At 43.7% G+C, this 12,383-nt stretch overlaps 1 pseudogene across 1 annotated transcript; it reads left to right on the plus strand.

Moving 5' to 3' along the window:
- Positions 1-418: 418 nt before the first annotated feature.
- LOC143651585 (mortality factor 4-like protein 2) lies at positions 419-8,622 on the plus strand (annotated as a pseudogene). Its single transcript, XR_013160055.1, has 3 exons — positions 419-506; positions 7,184-7,329; positions 7,938-8,622. The product of XR_013160055.1 is annotated as a mortality factor 4-like protein 2 (transcript).
- The last annotated feature ends 3,761 nt before the right edge of the window (positions 8,623-12,383 follow it).

Consider the following 12,383-nt stretch of genomic DNA (forward strand, 5'->3'; position numbering starts at 1 on the left):
GAAGTGGGGTAGAATCTCTCTCCTCCCGTGCCACACTCTATCAGAAGACTGAGCAGCAGGGCTGCTTGGGTGCCACTACCTTGTCCCTTTTTAGGGATATTACTTTTGTAATTCTGACCACCCGTCCCATCCCCCTTCCATGCCTTAGCATCCAGACATGAATCCATGGGGTGCCACTAGAGACAGAGCCAGGGCCAGACCCAGAGCCTCCCCACCCTCGAATGACCTCCACTGAACAAACCCATTGCCCCAGCTGCCTCTTTCCTTGAGTGAGCATCTTCCAGAAGATCTGCAGAACAGTGAAAGACAGTGGCCGTGAGCCTACCCCACTGGTTGCAGAAACATCTACCTTCACCTGAATTCTAGAGATGGAACTCAAACCCCATTACATAGACACATGATCAGCCTGCAGATGTCATGATGACATCTTAACAATGCCAGAAGCAAAAGCCTGGCTTGGGGCAGCTCACCACCAACTCCACATCTGTCCTGTAACGGCTCAAGGGGTAAGATCTTTGTCCTCCATGGAGTCCAGATCCCCTGCTGGGCGGCAGTCTGAGCTCTGACCACAAGGAGGAAGGGCAGAGCATCTAGACCCAGTTCTCCTCACCCCTGCAGCCTTCACCTCACTTGCTTCTTTTTCCACACAGAATGAAAACCTTTAGTGTGGAAGAAGGGAGGGATCACTGAATCATGCTAGAACCTGTGTTCTACCAAGAGCCACCCTCCTCCAGTCTCCAGCTTTGGCCCTCAGAACCCTTGCTCAGTCTCCCCAGGCCCCACCCTGCTGCCCAGAGACAAGCCCTGAGGACCAGTGACCCTGGAGCCTTGGAATCTGACCTCCCCAGGGATGCTGTTCATGTCCCAGCCTCACTTCCCCTTAAACCTGAGCCCTGAATGAATCTCTTCTGAAAGGCTTTTCCCCAAATATTTTTTTAAAACTATATTCCATGGATGGATAAACTTTATTTCAACATCTGCAAAAAGTTAATGTGGAACAATAACGGGTTTCTTTAAAGGGTTAAAATTTGTTTATTCAACAATAGAACTTGTCTCTGAATTCAGGTGACTGACACATTATAAGTAGTAGTCCCTTATCACTAATCATTTTTACCATGTACAAAATCTAAAATCTTTGGGTGGCATTTTAGTTTGCTAATACTGCTGAAATGGGTTGACTTCTATAAAAGGGATTTATTAAGTTTACATTTCTAAGGCCATTAAAAATTCCCTAACCAAGGCACCTTGACTCCGAAGAAAAGGTCAGTTGGTGTCCAGGCTTCCTCTGTCAAATGGGAAGGCACGTGGCCAGTGTCTGGTGGTCATTTCTCAGACTCTCTGGGGGTAACTTTGCATTTCTTCTCTTAGCTTCCCTTGGCTCTCTCTCCAGGTTCTGGCTTGCTTAGCATGGAAAGGCACATGGCAATGTCTCCTGGGCTCTGATTCCTATTGTCATGGTCAGACTTATGTGTCAACTTGGCCAGGTAGAGGTACCTGTTTGTCTGGTTGGGCAAGTGCTGGCCTGTCTTTTGCTATGAGGACATTTCATAGAATTAAATCACGATCATGTGTTCTAGTTTGCTAGCTGCTGGAATGCAATATACCAGAAATAGAATGGTTTTTAAAAGGGTGAATTTAATAAGTTGCTAGTTTACAGTTCTAAGGCTGAGAAAATGTCCCAATTAAAACAAGTCTATACAAATGTCCAATCTAAGGCATCCAGGGAAAGATACCTTGGTTCAAGAAGGCTGATGAAGCTCAGGGTTTCTCTCTCAAGTGGAAGGGCAAACATGGCGAGCATAGTCAGAGTTTCTCTCTCACCTGGAAAGGCACACAGTGAACACGGCATCATCTGCTAGCTTCTCCTTCTGCCTTCCTGTTTCAAGGAGCTCCCTGGGAGGCATTTTCCTTCTTCATCTCCAAAGGTCTTCTCATGGTTATGTCATTCTGCTCTGCTCTCTCTGAATCTCTTTCATTCTCCAAAATGTTTCCTCTTTTATAGGCTCCAGAAACTTATCAAGACCCACCCAAATGGATGGAGACATGTTGCCACCCAATCCAGCTTAACAACCACTCATGATTAAATCACATCTCCAGGGAGATGATCTAATTGCAGTTTCAAACATGCAGTATTAAATAGGGATTATTCTGCCTTTGTGAAATGGCATTTTGATTAAAACATGGCTTTTCTAGGGGACATACATCATTTCAAACCTGCACATCATGTCAGCTACATCTACAGCTTATTCCATTTGTAATTAGCCAAGGGGAGTATCTTCTTTAATGAGTGATGCTTAATCTAATCACTGCAAGCCTTTTAAGGAGGATTCAGAAAAGACAGTCTCTCTCCTGTGGAGTTTGTTTAAATCCTCCATCACTCGCCAACTTCATGGTCTGCCCTATGGATTTTGGACTCTACGTTCCCACGGTTAGGTGAGACACTTTTATAAATTTTATATTTACGAATATTTCCTGTTGATTCTGCTTCTCTGGAGAACCCTAAATATACCTATTTAGCCATGAAAGGCACATGGCAATGTCTCCTGGGCTCTGGTTCCTGTCTAGCTTCTGTCAGCTCTCTCAGCTCCTGGCATCTTCTGGGGCTTCTGCATTTCCAAACATCTGCATCCATATTGCTTCTGAACTCTTTCCCTCTCTGTGAGCTCTCTTAAAGACTCCAGTAAATTAATTAAGACCTACTTTGAATTGGCAACTAATCAAAAGGTCACACCCACAACTGGACATGTCACATCTCCATGGAAAAAACTCAATCAAAGGTTCCATCCTAAACAATAGCTCTGCCCCCCAAGTGTAGATTAGGATTGAAAGAACATGGTCTTTCTGGTTTACGTAACATTTTCAAACCAGCATAGGTGGCATTTCTCATTTCTCTGGAAACCTTTTAAAACACTTCCAGTTGCAAGAAGGCAAGGTTTTTATCTGCTCACATTCACTCCATTGAAGGCACAAACATCCCTAAATTCTCTCATTTAAATTTGCAAACATACTATACTAATATTGAACATAATGTTAACACATATGATAAAAGAATATAATCTCTGTATACTCTAATAACTTAAATTTTAAGTTTTTTTTTCATTAAAAATTATTTCGGTGGTCTCTCCACAAAGAGTTATAAAAATTCCAAAGTATAAATCATTACACATCTTGATTTACATATAAGAATAAAGTGTTAAATTCTACGGGTTAGAATTTCTGAATAACATTGATAGGCATTTACTGGAATGAATGAGAGCATCAAACTTTAAATATTTTCTATTTCAACCCCAATTAAGTTTTGAAAAGCTATAAATGTGTTGATAGGCACAGTCCACTTAATTACTTGATGACACCTTAAAGATGAGATTCATCTGGTGCATAGAGATTTGCATGCTAGATGAGCTGGCCCTTCCATGCAACTGAGTGAAGTTGTCGTCTCTTAATTGTTTGCCCTGTGTTTTAAATAAAATAAAATATACACATGGTAAAAATTGTAGGCAGTACAGCAAGTTCTAAAACAGCAAGTAAATGTCCTTTTCTCCATTAACCAGCAAACCTGATGTCTTCAAAATCATTAAAATAGTCATATGAATAATTTGCGAACTGAAGTCAATCTTGGAGGCTCTTATCTCAAAATGATTCAGAGATCTTTGGAATTGTGTTCATTGTTGCATATATTACCTTTATTGCAGAGGAAAGCCAGGCAATCTTCAATCTTCTTACTAAAAAAGAAGGAGCAAAGCAACACAAAGCAAAGCAAAGCAAACAGCAAAGCAAAGACGCACATACTGCCCAGAGACCGCTAACTCCAGGCTGTAAGAATAAAATTAAGTTTAGCTTCTACACAAGATGGTGCGGGATGAGAGAAACAGAACTCACTAAACAAAAGGCTGCAAAATGGCTCAGACTGGTGTTGCAAGCAGAGAAAGGGAAGGGCCTCTGAAGCAAGCATAGAATTGGCACCAAATTCTTATATAGGTAAAAATAAGTTTAAATAAGTAACGGCCAGGGTCACTGAAACGTAAAGCGTGAGCAAAAGCAGGAACCTTCAGCAGGAAATTTGAATTAGACTATCCGGATAAGCAGTAACCTCTGTAGTATCCAATCAGCGTAGAAACAGGGGAGGGACCTGCGTGCTAAGTTTAGGGTATAAAGCCTGTGGCATTCTATTGCATGGCGTGCCAGCCATCATTTTTCGGTTGAGCGCCCATTCTTACAAGATCGTGAATAAATCCTTTTCTTCTCCACAATCAGATGAGGGTTTGTTCTCTTTCAGATATGGCTTTCTTTCTAACTAGGCTGCACTCAAACTCCATGGATCTGCAGGGAGGGGTGCTGATACTTATCCTTGAAATTTTGCTAACATATTTACTAGCAAGGTATTTTCACAAAATAAGAACAACTTTCTCTTAATCAAAATGAGATCATCTGGTGCTTATAATATGGAGACGTTTAACTCTATCAGAGATTCAGCTCATCTGGTCATTACTTAATAGAAAAATATCTTTATTTAATATTGTACAAAAAGGCCTCAGCCATTATATCCCAAGTATAAAGTTAGAAACAGGTCCAGCCTTTTCTAAAGAATAAAGGGAAGGCAAGACAACAAGGGACTAAGGATGAAGAAGGAAAATTCCTTCCAAGAAACTTTAACTCCAGTGATAAGAAGCTAGATGTTTTTCTTCCAAAAATCTTGCTCTCTGGGTGAGCAGGAAAGACTTACAGAGACACGAGCTCCAGGCGCTCAGCCAAGTACTTCTTCAGTACCTCGGATTCTCCCAGCCAGTTGCACATCCTTCATGAAAATAGTGACATGGCCAGTATGTAAAGAGAAGAGATAGGCGTCCTCAAAAGAAATTAACTAGAAAAGTTTCTACGGCCACTTGTGGGGCCAACAGGATCTAGGCTTGCAAATTGAAGTCCATACTGCTAGGGAATTTGGCACCTATTTCTCTTATCAGGAGGCTGAAGGGCAGCTTCCTTATCCATAGACCTGGGCTCTTCTGAAGCTCTCGGATCTCCAGAATCCAATGTCTCCACGCACAAGGTTGACTGAAGGAAGTGCCTGAGGAGGCACCCCACTGCTGGGGTACGGGAGTGTGAAGGTCCCTGGCACCAGGTGTGTGCCCCCACCTCCCACCCCAACCCCTTATTCGCTCTCCGATTTGAGGGCCGCAGGGGGGGGGGGGGCGCGTCTGGGGGAGGCCCGGAGAGCATCCCGACCCTGTGCTTGGGAAGACCTAGTGCTCAGGGCAAAGTAGCACTGAACTCTACTCCCAATATTAACTTCAGTATTTATGGGAAAGTTAGAACTCACAGTCAGCCTCTGGCTGGGTGTCACTCGAACATCCTCAACCGTGCCCTTCTGAGGAGTAAGCAGCCCAAGGAGGCCTATTGGGAGACAAGAGGCTTCTAGAAATGCAAAAGTGAGAGGATGAATCCCAGCAGCCCTGCAGTTGTCTGGGTCCGAGGCAATGATCACCGCTCCCATCCTTGGGGAGCAGCTCAGAACCCTCGGCCTCGGGAGATGCACAAGGCTGCTGGTCACTTGGGCATTACATGGCCTCCCACTGTAATCAATATGTCAGACTTCAAAAGCTCCAAAATTTCTGTGACTCCTTTAAGTTTGGAATCATGCCTGATTCCACCTAGTGTAACCTGGGGCATCAGATTGTCTGCACCTGTATGCTATGATGAGGTTCCTTGAAGAATTTAGTTCAATTCTGAAACCAGCACTAAAATGGACCTGGAAAGTCCCAAACATGAGAAGAAGATGACATTGAGGCTGGACTCTCTGTGACAACCTGGCTCAAGGCACTAACTTGCCTTTGGGCCATTCCAAAAGGGAATTTGTGAACCATGGAATCACAGGTACCAGGAGGGTCGTGGAGGGGGTTAGCAGCAGGCTCTACATGGACACTGCAGAGAAGATGGTGTTTAGGCTGTTGACCTTGAGGATATCTGTGTGTGAAGATGAATATAGGGTGGGGAGCAACAGACTTTGCCCTTCCAGCCCTGGTGGTGAGAGGCAGAGACCCCACACTTTCAGTTCTCCTGGTCAGCACTCCCTCCCTGCCTACAGACACAGAGAGAAGGTGCTGGTCACTTGTGCTTCAAGGATGTCCCTTTCTGGTGGCAGGGAGCTATAGTTAACCTGTGGCAGCTTCCGTTAGTTTGGTTTCTGTGCAGTGGCCAGAGATAGAAGACACCCTGATTTCTCTCTCTCTCTCTCTCTGTCTTGCACATATGCATGCATGTATGTGTGTGTGTGTGTGTGTGTGCGCATGTGAGTGGGGAGTGTAGAAATATATTATTTTAAAATCTGACTGCAGGTGGAGATGGTTGTCCTAAGAAGATGATAGAATTCCTCTGAGGGAGAAAACTGATCTTATTTTGAGAAAACACCTTAATGGATCTTTTAATTATGCAAAGAAAAGCCCTAGGGCTGCTCTGGTTGGGAAAGGTAGAGGAAGCTAAATCACAGAGCATAATAAAGCAATGGAATTTTTAGAAGTAGCTTTAGGAAAGAGCCCCCAACAAGAGGGGAGGAGTCGGGAGTCCAGGGAGAAGGGTAGACAGTTAGGAGTGCAGGCTTCCTCTCCTACTCCCCCGCCCCACACTGACTCTGCCAAGCGGCATTGGCTTTCCCGTAGCCTGTTGGAGCCACTCTACCTGGATGTTAATGGTGTGAGGTAAAATAAACTGGCTCCCTGCATTGGGCATTGCCAGGAAGGACTCTTTTCTGGGAAGAGGTTTTCCAGAAGGCCAAAACCATTGCCAAGCAGGGGCTTTCTGAGAAAAATGGACCACATCTTACAGGGCTGCAGATAAGCAATATTGCTGATAAACCAGTTTAGGTCCAATAATAGCTTATCGGAGTGGATAAGCATACCACACTAATCAATGTATATCTACTCCCACTCTGTAAGACTCTCCCTCTATGTAAATGGAACTTCACATCAGCTGAGAACATCTCCACACTTGCTTCCACATTTGCCCTAATAAGCTTCCCCTTTTCACCCCTCTGGTGGAGCGCCCTGATTCATGAATCACTCCATAAAACTGTGAAATCCTAAATTTAATGTTGTTGCAAAGTTTTTCTTTTAACAATGGAGAGGGCACCCCTGAAGGTTGGAAGACCAAGACACCTGGATTACCAATTTCAACTATTTTCACTCCCTAGGTCAGCACATTCTTATTAAGAAGTAATACATTGGCATCTGGGTGTCTATCTCAACCTTTTGGGAGCTGGGGAAGGATGGAGGCAGCATGGGAAGATGGAGAGGAGGCAATCTGGTCACCAAAGAGGGATTCAGGATAAGAACAAAGGTAACTAAGTGGTGTTTGAATTTAGCTCTGTTTTGTGATTTGCAAGGTCATCCTCTGTTCCATTTCTTCACCACATCTTCAGTAAAATCTGCATTGCTAATGATTTGTGGAGTCATATTTTACTTCTGGGGACAGTGATCAAATGCTGAGTCCTGGCCCAATGTGGACACAGCAATAGCAGTAGCTCAGCCACACTCGGGCTATGCCTAAAGCTAAGTGCACTCCATTCAAAGGGCTGGCCTTTATTATTATATTATGTCCCTCCTATCTTTTGTGAAATAATGGGGTAATACTTCTCTATGTCCTTACTTAGCAAAATCAGAATTTGCAACCTATTACTTCCCTTTTTTAAAAAGTCTGACATAGAAGCCACACTTCTAAAGATTCTGCCTCGCACGAATCTTACCAAGGTCAATAATGCATACTAGAGATGGCAGTTTGAGGAATGGTGGTGATCAGACAATGGCTGCTGGGAAGAGCTGGATTCTCATTTCAGGTCACCATCAGAAAAGCAAACTTCACTTACCAATAAGGATCAGATGGTCTAATTCTGATTGCAAAGCCATTCCTGATTCCTGATTACAGAATCTTGAATACCTGCTTTCTAGGTTGTGTTTCAAGCCTTGTCCTTCCAGACCTCCAAGAATATCTGTGAGATTCCATCTGGGAAAGCAGTAGAAGTTCTTGGAAAAGGAAGAAGGTAGAAGATTATTGGTTGGAATAAAAACAGGATGAATGAGTTCCAGAAAGCAGGGTTCTCAACCTCGTGGACAACAATCTGCAGAAGACAACTTCAAAAAGCCAACCAGCAGCAACATGCAGAGAAGTAAGATGAGAGGAGCTTCCTCAGGAAAGAAGAAGATGGTCCACAGCAGAAGAGTCTTGAACTAGCACTTCTGGGCAGATGGCAGGGGGAGGGTCACTCTGCTGAGAACCCCTCTTCCAGATCCATGAGGAAGATAAGAAAGAACAAGCAGAAGACTTTTGGAAACTGAGATGATGGCAGCACCGGTGAAGCACCTCAGTTACCTTGAAATAAAGGGCTCAGGCTGACCCCAGTGTTGAAAATGAAAAGGCATTTAAGAATAGGATGGAAGTTAAAATAAAGAGTCCTGAAGAATTAAAATCATGGCTTGTTGAGTACTGGGACTTAGTTACCAAGCAGAAGCAGCTATTTCAGCTTCCAGCTAAGAAAAATGCAGATGTCATTCTAGATGAATATGCAAATTGCAAGAAATCGCAAGGAAATTTCCAGTATAATATTTTATTGCCTAGTTGATAACATTGCTTGAAGGCTGGTGGTTCTATCCCTTTGACACTACACAAGTTTCTAATACGTGTTAATTCCATGTAATAAAAATGCCCTGATTCCTAGTGTTAAAGAACATTCAACTTAATGTACATATGTGAAGACCCATGCATTTGTGTTCTTTTTTATATATGCTTGAAGTAAAACAGTCCATCTTCTGTGGTCATCTATGTTGTTCCTTAGTCATTCTACCTTTGCTCAAATTGTTGAAGGATGGTGGTTTGTTTCATGGTTTTTGTATTTGAGTCTAATGCACATTTTAACTTGACAGAGGCAGTGCATTATTGTGTAGCCATGGTTTTCTGCAAAAGTTAGGAATTGTATTTCAGCTCTTAAACAAAATTTGTTTCTAAATTTCAAAGCGAAAAAAAAAATGCGTACTAGATCCCTTCCATCAAGAGTGGCTTTCCATTTCACAAAGCTCCTTGCTGCTTTTGCATCAGCAAGTGTGGCTTGACTACTTACTCACTGTAACTCAGGAAGGCCAGCACACTCAATCAGTGAAACCAGCCCTTACAAGCAACAAGTGAAGATTTTATGGGCAATTTATGCCCTTGGACAAACTTGTTGATTTCTCTATGAATAAGCCTCAGACGTAGAGGCACATGTATTTTAGTTTGATGTTCATTTCACAATAGGAGTTTCTCCTCTTCTCAATCATAATTAAATACTGTTTAGTCTTTATTACACATCATGTGGGGTGGTTTTTGATGGTCTCTTTTATTTTTTCTTTGTTCTCATCCTGAAGCACAGTGGCCTTTTCCACCCCTTTTCCTACATAACATCTCTGCCTCCCTGGCTTATGTCAAACAATCTGGTATTCCTGATGCCCTCTGCCCTCTCTGACCACATCCAGATAAGGCGCTTCCTCCACGCCCTCCATTGGTTGTCTTCCTTCTTTCTATCTGTGTTTGTCAAAAGTGTCAGCTGGACCTCCTGCATGCAAATTGTCTGGGTAGCCTGCTGAGCACATGGCTGCCTCCTGCAGGGCTCGGGAGGCTGAGAATTAGCAAGAGCTGGAGCTATTATGGATCTTAAATTAAACTTGTGAGGGAGCAAAGCCAGCTGGTGACCATCCTCCCCACACCCCACCCCCTGCCCAGGTCGGATTGAACCATTGGTGGGTCACTACTTGGGGCAGGCTCCGAAGGGACACATCTAAACCAGGTTTCCCGTCACATTCTAGGCTCCTCCCAGCTCCCTCAGTGTAGGAAATGGACAGGCCACAATGCCCCTTCCCTCTCTCGGCTCCTGGTTTGATACCCACAGAATCCCCAACACCTCACCAGCCTCAGCAGCAACAAGGGCATTTCTACAGCCCTGAACCTTCACAGCTTTGAGGTATTTAGGCTAATGTGTCCCAAGGTCAGCGGGCAGCTTCGCAGCTGCCTGACTCTCCCCAGAACCTCTTGGGAGGGATGGAACCAAAGGCCAGTCCAGCCCAAGTCATCCTCTACCCTTAAAGACCGCTTCCATTGATGAAGCAGCAGCCTGCCCTGGACACTCTGCTTCCTAAACTGTCTCACCCACACATGCTCAGAAAAGAATTATTCCCAAGTCAAGGTGAAGGAGGTACAAGACCTGGAAGCTCAGTGACAAAGATGTCACAATATCAGGGAGTGATCTGCCTCATGGGGGGAGGTGGGGTTCCCAGGAGGAAACAGGCAAAATTCCAGAGTTTTATTCAGCCCCCATGGGAAAGGCTAAAAGAGTGTTCTGTGTGACACCAGGTTGAGGGTGGAGAGGTTTGGAACAAAGTTGTGAAAATCAAGGGCTCTTTGTCCCTGCTCAGGCCCCTGGCCTATGGAATGAGGTGACATAGGGTTATCTACCTCCCTGCGGAATACAGGCTCCACTTCCCACAGATGAACAAGCAAGATTGAGCCATTATTAGATGGAACCTCAATACCAAAGAGAATCAGGGACTTTCACATTTAATCCAGAACCATTTCTCCATACTTTGGGAGCACAGGCAACATGTGGGAGTCATTATGTAATGGGCATGTGTACATAGGTATGTTTATGTGTAATGGGGGGCATATAATGCTTAAATGCAACATGTGTACTTGTGGTGTGTGTGCATGTGTATGTGGATCTACTAACATGAAAGCATTGGCATGAGCATGATTGGCATAAATGTGTGTGTGTGCATGCAACTTTTACAACGGGCAAGGCAGTAAGGGGTGTCACGGTATGATGAATGTGCAATATGGAGAGCTAATGAAGAGAGAAGTATAAGGAAATAAGGAATTAAAATTGTTTTTCCCTCTTCTGTTCTGTGATTCCTTCTCTGACTTTCAGAACATGGTGACTCAGAAAGTCTCTGAAAATCTCGAGGTTGGAAGAGGCCAATTATTGCTTGAAGTCCTTCTGCAGCATCCTCCACAAGTAGCTTTCTGTCTTTTTTCTAAACACCCTAGTACTGTCTGGGTAGCTCACTGCCACTTCAGAGAGTAGATTCTGTTACCAGGTGGCTCTGATCACTGGAAACACCTTCCTTATATTGCCTGAAATTGGTATGCCTATAAATTCCACTCACCAATACAGCTCTGACCTGATGGGTTTCACGCACCAAGTTGCTATTCTCTGTTCTAGCCTCATCATGGTCTCTTGAAACATGACTCCCAGGAATAAGCATGTTTCTCCAGACTCAGTTGGACCAAAGTGAGCAGGACAGTTGAAGAGATATTTTCAATGTAAAAACCTAGTAGGGACTAATATCTAGAGAATCCCTGGAAATCCTGAAAATCAGTACAAAAGATAGACACAATGGGCAAAGGATAATGAACAGATAATTGATGGAGGACGCTCTCAAAAGTTGAAGGAACATTAGAAGAGATGCTCAAATTGCATTGGTCAAAGAAATGCAAATTAAAACAACAATGAAATGTTACTTTATACCTGTTACACAGGCAGAAATAGAAGGTGATTAATAGCAAGTGTTTACCGGGAGTTGGGAACAGTGGGATTTGTCCATAACTCTGGTGAGAGTGTCAACTAGTGCAATCGTGTGGGACAGCAGCCTGGCACTACCCAGGTAACACAAGTGTACACATGCCCTGAGATCCAGTGAATCCTTGCTTGGGTATATCCCAAATGCATTCTTATACGGATCCGTAAGGGATGTGGACAAGGATGTTCATCACAGTTGTTTGCGGCAGCTGGAAGTTAAGTGCAATCTGGGTGTCCATCATCAGGGGAGTGGATAGGTCAAACGCACAGGGTTGAGCATTTAGAAGCAATGAACTTGGTGGCCTCAGGGCAACATGGATGAAAATTTAACAACAGAGTGCTGAATGAGAAAACTAAGAAACAGGTCATATTAGAATTTTTAAGTAGCTACTCTAAGACCACGGATGTTTCTTTTCCAGATATCCTTACCACTCCCACCTTATATCCAAACAAATGTTTTTTTTAAGCCTAAATACAGGACTTCACATTTAGCCCTATTTCAGCTCATCTTGGCAGTTTGTTCCATTGTTCCAGACTACCTCTTAAAGTATCCTGATTCTGCTGCTATCCAAGATTCTGGCTATTCCTCCTTTCTTGATGGAATACAGAATTAACATTCAGGTGAGATCTGCATTTTCCTTATACCTTCTTTCATTCAACAAAACACTTAACAGGCCTCTACTCTGGGCTAGACCCTGTGGTAAGTGCAGGCAATAACACAATGTAAAGAAAGGGCCCTGTCCTCGGGGAGAAAAACAGTCTGGAAGGGACATGAAAACCCAAGGTTGCAATG

Source organism: Tamandua tetradactyla, chromosome 12 (assembly GCF_023851605.1).
Source record: "Tamandua tetradactyla isolate mTamTet1 chromosome 12, mTamTet1.pri, whole genome shotgun sequence".
Lineage (NCBI taxonomy): Eukaryota > Metazoa > Chordata > Mammalia > Pilosa > Myrmecophagidae > Tamandua > Tamandua tetradactyla.